At 45.3% G+C, this 12,385-nt stretch overlaps 1 protein-coding gene across 1 annotated transcript in view; it reads left to right on the top strand.

The window, feature by feature from the left end:
• The window catches only part of LOC310984141 (UDP-glucuronosyltransferase 1A1-like), a gene marked incomplete at both ends in the record, with an annotated part of 35,187 nt that overhangs the window by 6,963 nt on the left and 15,839 nt on the right, over positions 1-12,385 (top strand). The gene's annotated exons all lie outside the window — the stretch shown is intronic.

Raw genomic sequence — 12,385 nt, 5'->3', positions numbered from 1 at the left:
TCATTGATGCTTTAAAGAAAAGAAAAGAGTAGAAATGAGCCACAACAAGTAAGTAGAGGACTTTTTTGTGACTTGTGACTATTTTTTGATGAAATCAAAGTATAATGCCCATTCCAGTGAATTACAAAGTTGAGCTCCCTCTACTGTGCTGTGAAAAAAATCGCATTGGGCTGAATGGCAGAGAGAGAGAGCACCCAGGCTGCATTTAAAAAATATTTAAAAATTATTCTCTGAGTCTCTGTGCATTTTTGACGGCACACTCATTGAAAAGTGTGAAATTTGTCAGAAATCCTCATGTGCTTTTAAAGGATTTATCTCAAAAACGGTACAAGCTATGAAAAAGTTGTACACAGGTTGAATACATTAGAAGTATGTCTACAACTCAGAATTTGAATGAAGTCTCTAGCAGAAAGTATGCTGAAGCTTTAGAGGCTGAAAGAAGTAAGAAGATTTGAAGAGTTTCAAGACTGTTCCAATGCATTCTCTATGGGCCAAAAAAAAATCTGAAATAGTTGAATATTGCAAAAAGTATGAATATTTGAAAAGAGAAAAGTCATTCCGATAATGTCCAGAAAAAGCTGCACGATTTGATGTATGAATTGTTGAAATAACACAAAGTATGAAGGACTAGTTAGAGACCAAAAAGGGAAGAAGAACTCGGAATAATTTTCTTTATTCTCTTTTTATATTCTTACTACTTTCCGCCTTTTTACGGTCTTCTTCTAGTCCTTCATACTTTGTGCTATTTCAACAATTCATACATCAAATCGTGCAGCTTTTTCTGGACATTATCGGAATGACTTTTCTCTTTTCAAATATTCATACTATTTCTGATTTTTTTTCCCCATAGAGAATGCATTGGAACAGTCTTCAAACACTTCAAATCTTCTTACTTCTTTCAGCCTCTAAAGCTTCTACATACTTTCTGCTAGAGACTTCCTTCAAATTCTAAGCTGTAGACAAACTTTTTAAGTGTTCCTCTATGACTCAGCTTATTGATATCTTCAACAGTTTCTGATATTTGGCAGTTTTAAAATCATGAAGTTTTTTGACAAAAAACAGCTTTATAATGGGTGTGTGTTGCGTCTAACGAGCACAGCTAGAGTGGTGACATCGTCAGCCAGAGTGGAGAGAGGCAAAAAAACATTCTCAAAATTTTCTGGCTAAACTGTCAGCACAGCCACAAATTAAACTCTAGACACATTATTTTCTCCAGTTTTGTAGCCACACTTGTCTTCTGGCTAAAATTCTGGTCAAAAATGCAAAGAGACTTAGATAATCATTTAAAATATTTTTTAAATGCAGCCAGGGAGCTCTCTGCTCTCATTCACCCCTATGCATTTTTTTCACAGCAGCAGGAGAAGGAGCTCAACTTTGTAACTTGCTGTTAAGTGCTTTTTAATTCGTTTTAATTCACCAAAAAATAGTCACAGGTCACAAAAAAGTCCTCTTCTTACTTGGTGTGGCTAATTTCTGCACTTTCCTTCCTCTATTTTTTAAGCAGAAGCCAATTATCCTCTTATTAAAGGTTTTCTTTGCCCCTCACATACTGTCTGTGTCTGTAGCCTAGTGGTTAGCTCACTGGGCTGAAGTCCTGAAGATTGCTGGTTCAAATCTTGCTTCAATAACAATTATAGTGAATTATTTTCCCAGTCGTCCTTCCGACTTCTGATAACTTGCTTCATGTTGAAACTGCTGCTCTCAGCCTGAAATTCACAGAAATTTTCATTGTAAGTCATTCAAGCTTGACTCTCAAGCTTTCTTGGTGTTGACACAGTGTGTTTCCAACAGGTGCAGCTTTGGACTCGTTAATTTCAGAGTGAGACAGAATGCAGCTCATCAACAGACAACAGTCTTTGCAACTGTGTGTACACTGTGGCCTAGAGGCAGAGTGAAAGTCTATTGACCATGAGGTTGTGGGTTCGATTCCTACCTTGGTCAAACATTTGTATGGTGATCACTGCTTGCACTATTTGCTAATTCTGCAATTGCTTTCAGCATTCACACGCATTTCCATCAGGAAATGCTACTTTATCTAGTTGGCCAACCAAAAAAAACAACACAGCAACTGCCTTTGCAAAAATGACCCACAAGGTGACAACCTCAAACTGTAAATCACATGAATCTATTACATGGAATTGGCTGTTGCAGTGTTTGATTGACATGTAGTGTAAGTTTGTGTTTATGGCCCTGTGGCTAACAGTGCAGCCACTGAAGATATATTCTTGGTGGGAGAGTGTGATTACTCAGCTGCAAGTGGAAATCTTGCAGCCAAAATCATGCTTGTGAGAATGCTTGATCTGCCGGAAAACACTCTGCTTTGAGTGACATTTTGTACCAATGTGCAAGTTTGACCACCTTTTCTACAGTTACTCAAGTGGTGTAGCCTATATCTCTATCTGTGCCTTCTCGGGAGACGACACAGGCAGCAGACAGTTGCCCTTCTCAACCAGAGAACCACCATGTAACCGGGCCGTTGCTAGGGATGCCGCTTGTTTAACCGTTTCCGGTAGAAATTTTTCGATAGTCCGTCATTCTGAATTTCCGGGGGGCCGCCATTCCGAAGGTGTCAATCGCGGTGTTTTATTTTGAAAATTGACCGGATTCTCAGAGGACTGGAGACAACAGGCTTTACAGCAGATACATTGAAAACCGGGTGGACCCTGAGGGTTCGAGGCAGTTTCAGGCGTACAGCATTGGGGTTAATAATCCTCAGAGTCCGTCTTCAAAGGGAGATCCTTGGTAGAAAGCCATACCTTGTCTCCAGGTGCATATCGAGGTGCAGGAGTCCGATGACGGTTGGCTTGGTGCTTGTAACGGCCCGAGGCACGGAGTAAGGCTGAGCGTGCACGGTGCCAGGTCTTGTGGCACCGGCGGACATGGGCCTGGACTGAGGGCACCGAAAGCTCCTTTTCCTGTGAGGGGAATAGTGGAGGCTGATACCCAAAAACACATTGGAATGGTGACATACCTGTGGCAGACGAAGGTAGAGTGTTATGGGCGTACTCCACCCAGGGCGTAAGGGTGGACCAGGTGGATGGGTTGGAGGACACCATGCAGCGTAGAGAGGTCTCTAGATCCTGGTTTGCCCTTTCAGCTTGACCATTTGACTGGGGATGGTATCCTGAACTCAGACTGACAGTGGCTCCAACTGTATCCTATTTATTTTCTATTTTCTCTGGAGCGACCTGGCAGAATAATTTCCTTCGGGATGAATAAAGTTTTATCTAATCTAATCTAATCTAATCTAAAACTGAGGAACAGAAAGCCTTCCAGACAGCAGAGGTGAATTGAGGCCCACGATCTGAAACAATATCTGAAGGGAGTCCATACACACAGAACACCTCTCTGACCAACAGATCAGCTGTCTCCCTGGCCGAGGGCAGTTTGGGCAGTGGCAAAAAGCGTGCAAATTTACTGAAGCGGTCAACAACAGTGAGTATTACCGTGTTACCAGCTGAGGCGGGCAGACCGGTCACAAAATCCAGGGCAAGATGTGACCAGGGGCGACGGGGCACCAGCAGGGGGCGCAACAATCCAGCACTGGGCTGATTTGAAGACTTGTTTTGTGCACAAACAGGGCAAGCAGACACAAAAGATTTTACATCTACATCCATAGATGGCCACCAAAAACGTCGTCTAAGGAAAGCAAGTGTTCGATTTAATCCCGGGTGGCAAGTTAGTTTAGATGAATGGGCCCATTGCAGTACTGAGGATTTAACAGCGTCTGGAACATACAGGCGACCCGGAGGCCCATTACCTGGGTCAGGTTGTGTCTGTTGGGCCCCTCTTACTTCCTCTTCAATCCTGAGGGAGACTGCCGCAACGATACAGGACTCTGGGATGATGGGTTCCAGGGACGCCACGGTGCCATCTTCCTTCCCATACATACGGGACAGGGCATCGGGTTTGGTGTTCTTAGAACCGGGCCTGTAGGTCAGAGTGAGATTAAATCGACCAAAAAAGAGAGCCCACCTGGCTTGACGAGCGTTGAGCCGCTTAGCAGACTGGATGTAGGCCAGGTTTTTGTGGTCTGTCCATACCACGAAAGGCTGCTGAGATCCCTCTAGCCAGTGCCGCCATTCCTCAAGAGCCAGCTTCACTGCCAAGAGCTCACGGTTGCCCACATCATAGTTTCTCTCTGTTGGAGATAAACGGTGAGAAAAATAGGCACAGGGGTGAAGCTTACCATCCTTGGCAGAGCGCTGAGAGAGGACTGCCCCCACTCCAATGTCTGAAGCATCCACTTCCACTATAAACTGCTTCTCCCGGTCAGGCTGGACGAGCACAGGGGCAGAAGTAAAATAACTCTTGAGCTTGATGAAAGCAGCTTCAGCGGTGGACGTCCACTGGAAAGGCTTAATGGTTGAGGTTAGTGCTGTTAGAGGGGCAGCCACACGACTATAGTTTTGGATGAATCTCCTATAGAAATTAGCAAATCCCAGAAACCTCTCCAACTCCTTACGGTTGCTGGGGCTGGGCCAATCCAGGACTGCCTTTACCTTGGCTGGGTCCATCTTCATCTGCCCTTCATCAACGATGAAACCCAGAAAGGAGGTTGACGTGGCATGGAACTCACATTTCTCCCCTTTCACAAAGAGGCGATTCTCCAAGAGTCTTTGCAGAACCTGGCGGACATGCTGGACATGGTCAGATGTGTTCCTGGAGAAGATAAGAATATCATCCAGGTAAACAAATACAAAACGGTGTAACATGTCCCTGACCAGGGCCTGGAAGACGGCTGGGGCGTTGGTGAGTCCAAACGGCATGACTAAATACTCAAAATGGCCCAGCGGAGTGTTAAAGGCCGTCTTCCACTCATCTCCTTCTCGTATCCTCACCAGGTGGTATGCATTACGAAGGTCGAGTTTAGTGAACACTGTGGCCCCCTGGAGAGAATCAAAGGCAGAATTCATCAAAGGCAAAGGATACTTGTTCTTAATGGTGATAATGTTTAACAAACGAAAATCAATACACGGTCGGAGGGACCCATCCTTCTTGCCAACAAAGAAAAACCCTGCACCGAGGGGTGATGAAGAGGGACGAATGAGGCCAGCGGCCAGGGAGTCCTTAATATACCTCTCCATGGCCCCCTGTTCAGGCTTGGAGAGGCTGTAAAGGCAGCTGCTGGGAAGGGGAGCACCAGGAAGGAGATCTATACCACAGTCATAGGGACGGTGAGGGGGCAGAGACAGAGCACGGGCCTTACAGAATACAGTTTGGAGGTCATGGTATTCTGAGGGAATGGAGGACAGATCAGGGACTTCCGGCAGAGGTTCAGGGCTGGGCACAGAATAAGGTGGGGCTGACTGCAAACAATTAGCATGGCAATGAAGGCTCCAGCTGATGATCTTCTCTGTCCTCCAGTCAATCTGGGGATTGTGTTGCGCTAGCCAGGGAAGACCGAGGACTACAGGAACTGAAGGTGAGTCAATAAAGTGAAAGCTGAGCTCCTCCTTATGATTACCAGACACAAGCAATCGTACAGGCACAGTCCTTTGAGTTATGTTGGCCAACAGTCTACCATCTAGTGCATTTGCTTCTAGGGGCTTATCAAGACTGACAGAAGGCAGGTCTAACTGCTTGGCCACAGTGGAATCAAGAAAACTTGCATTTGCACCTGAATCTAAAAGGGCAAAAATATCAATGGACTGACCTTTCCATGACAATGTTGCTTGCACCTGTGCTCGGGGTTGAGGGGGGAGGGGAATGGAGGTGTGGCTCACCAGGATTCTCCCCGTTACTGGCGAGCCCGGTCGTTTGCTGGGCGATGCGGACATGAGGCCAGGAAATGACCAGGTCTCCCACAGTACAGGCAGCTGTTGGACTGAATACGGCGCTGACGCTCCTCTGGCTCCACTTGGAACCGTCCAAGTTGCATCGGCTCCGGTGAGGGCTCCCTCCTGGACTGGTCTGTGGCTGGGCTTCCACCACCTTGGTGAACTCGGGAACCCGAGGCTGACGGAGGGTGCCCTGGGGAAGTAGTGGGTTGGCGCCGCTGCTTCTCTCTTCTCCGCTCTCGCAGCCGGTTATCTATACGGATAGCTAAGGAGACTAGACCCTCAAAATCAGAGGGCTCTGGGTAAGAAACAAGTTCATCTTTAATCGAATCATTTAATCCTTGTCAAAAAACAGATGCTGCCCCAGCATCTGGCCATGGTGGGAAACTGCCTGGCGGACTGGGTCGGTGTCTTTTGGGTCCTGCATGGCCGGATCGTGCTGTCACGACTCTGGTAGGAACCCAGAGACAGACACCAACTGAAAAAATAAAATGTTTATTTGAGGTTAGGGAAGTGAGGGAAAGGGGGGCGATGGGTTGGAGCGTGGATCCAGGGGGGGGGCAGCTGAAGGGGGGCTTGAGGTGATGGCTGGGGTGGCAGGCGGACGGGAGGACTGGAAGACGGGCTGGCTGGCAGGCTGGCAGGCAGGCAGGCAGGCAGGCAGGGCAGAGACTGCAGCAGGAAAAAACAAGTTAGCAACAAGAACAGACTGACAAGCAGAGGTTCTGTGGCTTGGCTCGGCTGGAACTCGACAACAAACCATGTGGATTGAACGACGATCCGGCAGAGACTGATGGTCGAGGCAGGACTGAAGTGCAGACTGGGTGACGAGCTGATGGGAACCAGCTGGCTTGATTGCAGCAGCAGGGCAGGTGTGGAGTGGGAGGCAGGCAGGTCCAGGAGAGGTGACAGAGTGCAAGGGGGAGGGGGAATGAGACAGAGGGGGAACGAGACATAGACATACAAACAGGTAGAGTGACAAAACAAAACAGACAAACATGCAACACAAACTGTCACGGCGCTGGCCTTGTGACAGCGGCTCCTTTAAATGACCAGTGTGATCACGCTGCCAATAGGGTCTGGCTGCAGCTCGAAGCCGCTCACGGAACGCGGTGCCCCCACAATCGGCGGCCGCTCACGGAACGCCCCCACAGTCGTTGCTCATGGAATGCCCCCTTGCTCCCTTAGCCTTCAAAATTAAAGCCCACCACCAGGGGCGGAGTGGGACACAAAAATCCACCGGGACAATTCTGACTGCACCGGCCCACCACCGGCCCACAACAGGCCCACAACTGGCCCATCCCCTCTACCAGGACTTAACGAAAATATGACCACTAGATGGCAGGCACTAGAAGGCAAAATCACACAATTGACAATAAAGTGTAGGTTTAAAGCTTTTATGTGTTTGCTACAAATAAACAGATGCTGAAATATACAGTAACATCAAAATGAAATGATAAAATATATTGTATGATAGACCTGGAATCCTGGATCAACATCATAAATAATAGCAGACAAACATATTTTAGTTTAAAAATGGAAGAATAGACAATGCCAAAACCAGGCACTTTGAATAGGTCTGTAGAGAATTATTAAATTATATACAATATAGACAGTTCTAAAGAGTTCCACAAAACATTAATCAGGAATTTTGAGTAGCCTATATGTTAAGTGAACCATAGACATCTGATTATATACAGAGAGTAGAGTCTTTACCTCAGGGGCATAGGGAGTAGTGTCCTTTCCTCAGGGGCACAGAGAGTAGAGTCTTTACCTGAGGGGCATAGGGAGTAGAATCCTTCTTCTGTGATGGAGGTGGGAAGTAGGAGTTTGGGCCTGAAAAACATGAGCAGGGAAAAGGATAGAGTGCCTTTAATTTTAAGTAGTAGTAGTAGTAGTAGTATTTTTTATTCAATCACAGTACAATAAATACAGATAGTCAGTAATAACATGTATAATTACAGTGAGTGAACAGGCTCAGGTAGAAGCAAATAATGCTATATGCCTAACCTATGTTCTAAACATTTTTTTCATATCTTTCAAACAAATAATTTACATTTATAGCTCTCAAAAATAGCTACACTGAACAAGTCATCTTGACAAATGAAACACATCCTACCTTAAAACATGAGCTGTCGTCTCAGAAGGTCACTGGTCTCTGCAACCTTGTTAATCACCCCATCAGTGTCCAAAGACATGAGAATGTTTTTTTCTATTGCCATGAGCATAAATGCTTCCAAGTGCTCTTGGGCAATAGTGCTCCTAAGTCTGTTTTTGACAAACTTGAGGGTAGAGAAACTTCTCTCGCAGGCGACTTGTGTGGTGGATAATGTTAGAAGAAATTTGTAGGCCAGTCCAATGATGTGATAAGAATTGGTCAGTAAATTGTATTGTGCCAAGATAAGGTAAACACAAATGGCACAATTCTTACACATGCAACACTTGACCAATCCTGGCCCTTCCACATCACCTGGATCTGCTTCCCCACAATCCTCTGTGCCTTCAGGTGAGTCATCTTCTCCAGAGGTCTGCACTTTGTACTCCTCTAGGGGGGACAGCTTTAGTCTCTCCCACTGTGAGGCTAGACTTGTCAGCTCAGCCTGTAAGGTACCTGTAGTAGCTCTGGCATCGAACTTCATCAAGCAATTGCTGAGGTTTTGCATTGCAGATCCTGGAAGTCCCTTATCCTTTACCTCAGGGAAGTTTTTTGGATCAAGGCAGGCAAAATCTGAGCAGAGAATTCCACTCGCTGCAAAGCGCTCATGAATACTTTGAGTGACAGTGTCCATAATTACATTATGTTTGGTCACCTCAAAGTCCCTCTCAGCTACTGTTAAGGGTTCATCTTCTGCCACCTCTCCTGGCATGATCTTCTTTTTCTTCAACCTTTTTTCAGGTAGTGCTTCCTCCACCTCCATCTCACAGTCCTCCTTCTCCAGCAGCTCATTAGCCCACTCCACAAACTGGTCTGCAGCTTCTTTAACACCACTGAAGTCTCGCACACACTTCTTCAGCTCATCCTCTGTTCCCACTACCAGGCGGTGTGCAGTCAGGAGATCCATCCCACTTGTCTGCAGGTATTTCGACAGGGGTGATGTGTGCTCAAAAATCCTAAGGAAGATTTGGGCTGTGAGAATTGTCTCATATTTTAGGAGACCCTCAATGTATCCTTTGGCCTTGGCTCTAACAGTAGGCTTCGAAGTTGTGTCGAGTTGAATTGCTATTAGAGACAAGACTACATCAACATACAGTGCACTGTCAGGCTTTCCAAAACACCCAAACACCTTTGTCAGAGCAGCATCTTTTGCCCACCACCTTGTTTGTCCTATTGGAGAGAGTCTTCTGTGCCGCTTGTCTGTGTTTGTTTCTTCCCATGTTTTCATTCGTTTGTAAGAATCCCTTATGAAGACAGCAATATCATTTAGGAGATTGAAAAGCGATGCACTCTGAATTATACTGCCTGTTGTGTCCGCCAAAACCAGGTTCAAGACGTGTGCATAGCACCAGACGTGGATTTGGTTGGGGGCCTCCTCTGATAGAAAGGCAGAGAAGCCATTGTACCTGCCCTGCATATTGGCTGCCCCATCGGTAGTACTCCCTACACAACATGACACATCAAGATTTAGTCTTGTGAGTGTGTCTTTCAGGAGCTCAAGAAAATACTCCCCAGTAGAGGCCTCACAATCAACCAGAGCAACCAACCTCTCATGGACAATATCTGTGACGTACCTGAGAATCACAGAGCACTGGTCTTTGGATGTGATGTCTTGAGTGGTGTCAATCTGGACAGAAAACATTTTAGCTTCTCTGACCTCACTGGCAATTGTCTCCTTTATCAGCTGACTGATCACTTTGACAACCTTGTTGATTGTATCTTTTGAAAGCAGAGTGACCAATGAACCTCTGCCTCTTGCCCCAGCTTCATGCTGTCTTTTACTTTTTTCAATACATTCAGTCAAATGTTGTTGCAGGCAGGGGTCATACATACTCAGGAGCTTGATCATTTCAAGGAAGTTACCGTGGTCTAAACTTCGGTCTTCCAAAGTGTAGGCAGCTTCAGATTTTGACCCCCGGTAGCTCAGACCACGTTTTCCAATTACCTTGACAACATTGACCACACGATCCATCACTTGTCATTTTCTTCTGACCTGCTCTTGATGCAGGGAGAGCTGGTTCCCCCTTAATCTACACTCAATGTCACCTTTATGTGCCTTCAAAAAGTAAGCCTCTGCACAGCCTCGATGGATATGACTACTTTCATGCTCCTCTATTCTTTGATGAACATGCTTCCAGGATTGCATGCCTCCTTTAACAAAAGCGCTGTCAAAAGCAGAGGGCTTTGAAAATGCCAAACAAACTGTGCAAAAGAGAGCATGGCTTTCTTCACAGTAAGTCAACCACTTGCGGTTGACCCCATCCCTACTATGAAAAATGCTAGGCAAGGTTCTTCTTGGGGTTTGTTGGGGGTGATATTGAAAAAATAAAGACAAATCTTTAGACTTGGGACGGGCAAAATAATTGAAGATTTGAACGCCCCCCTCATCTGGTTCAGCCTCTCTACTTTGAATCTCCTTCTCAGCTGGTCCAGCCTCTGTACGCCTCTCATCCCTCTCCTCATCCCTTTCCTCATTGGTTTCTGTTTCTATCCTGGACCCTGAGGCTTCACTCTCCCTTGCACTGACCAACAGATCATCTTCCTCTATGTCTGCTAAAGATGACAAAAAATAAAAACAACTATTATCAACATTATTACCACTACATGATTAAATGCAACACAATTACATAAATGATGTACAAAAAAATAGTTGCATATGAATAACCCACACTTGTGTTATACTAAGACAACATGTCTTTTCAATAGAATGACCCATTCTCCATATGTTGCAATCATTACATTTCATGATCATATTTCACTAATGAACTTATGCATGTTGTTAAGCCTATACACTGCATTCTATCCTCTGTTATACCTAGCATTGTGCATTGTGTGCCACCTGTTGTAGCCGCGACTTCTTCTCCTAGCATTGTCTGATCAGCAACATCGCTGGGCTGAGTCTGACTGAATTCTGAGGCTGTGTGGAAAAAACAGAACAGGCACGCAAATTAAACTTTTTACAGCATGAGATGGTGATTGCTTTTCCCCCTTTTATATAGGCCACTTATTAGGGGGTATAATGCACCCCACCTACCCCCACACATTATAATATTTTCCATCCATGACAGAGAAACATCAGATAGGATATGTCCATGGACACATGCATGTCAATTGATTTTGTCACATCTAGATGTGATTTAAAAATGACTGAGACCTATCCAATCTTCTCCCACCACATCATGCACAATAAAATATTGTACAATTGTACAAAGGCAAATCAGGTGAGCAATTTTGGCAATTTAAATTTAAGGAAAAACTAATTACATCACCCTAATTACATCACCCAAAACATGCAATTTCTATAATTGTATGTCCTCTAGATCTGATTAAACATAGGCTATAGCCTATTGACAAATCAATCGAGAAAAAAAACTCTTATTTATTTTTTTGGAAAAATACTTTTTTAAGACAAAATCTAATCTTTTCAGTATCAGTCAAACAACAACCGGTGGACTGCAGAGCTCACTGATCTGTACTGACTGAGACTGTTGTTATTCTGACACGAGTTAAATGACAGCTGTGTGTGTGTGTGTGGGGGGGGTCTGTGTGTGTGGAAAACTTGCGGTGCAGACCGTGATATGACGACACCGCCCCCACTGAGGGGAGGAACTATGAATAACTCAGCTCAAATGTTATGCTAATTCGCAACAATGTCAAAGCTTGAGCTAACCGTTTTCCTGTCAACTCACCTGCAGCACTAGTTGACGCCTGGTTGTTTCGGAATAAATCCGTGATTTTTGACGATTTTGATGCACTCTCCTCCAGCATCCGCTTCTTCTTCATTCTGGCCTTTTCAGCCCCTCCTTTCTCCTTTCTCTTCTTGCCCTCCATCAGGTGTAACTGAGCAAATTAAACACGCAAATCCGATTCCTTTTCGACTGTAAGAATATCCGCTACTTCAACCTTGCCCGCTTTCTCTCTCTGACAGCCGCTCATTCATCCCCATACGTTCACTGGATACATGCGGAGCGATTATTGGCGCGATACGCAGTTCCCATTTCCCATGAGGCTTTGCTCCGACCATTCTACATTAATTTATGAACAAAAAACAAATTAAACCGTTGGCCATTTTATATTTGTGGTCATGGAAGTTATGTAACGTCTGAATAAAAATAATAAAATAATTAGATCAAGATAGAAAGCTAAACAAAAATCAGTAGGCTGGATTAATGGTCTGACACTCTAGCAACCATGAGTGAGATGTAGAGAGACAACAAGTGTTATATATAGTGGTTAGACCCTGCGTTAACAGGTTTTCACAGGAACGTACTTGATTAACAAGAGTTATAACTCAATGGGCCTGTCATGAACATCACACGGCTGCGCAGGGCAGTCTGTCGGCCGGTTCATTTGATCTTATTGGCCGCCGGCCGACCGGGAAATCTCCCGGTCGTCCCGATGGCCACTCCGCCCCTGCCCACCACTCACGCCGCTTTAATGGTTGGTAATT

Source organism: Trachurus trachurus, assembly GCF_905171665.1.
Source record: "Trachurus trachurus genome assembly, chromosome: 3".
NCBI lineage: Eukaryota > Metazoa > Chordata > Actinopteri > Carangiformes > Carangidae > Trachurus > Trachurus trachurus.
Note: the sequence above shows the minus strand (reverse complement) of the source record. Positions and strands in the feature narration are given on the sequence as shown.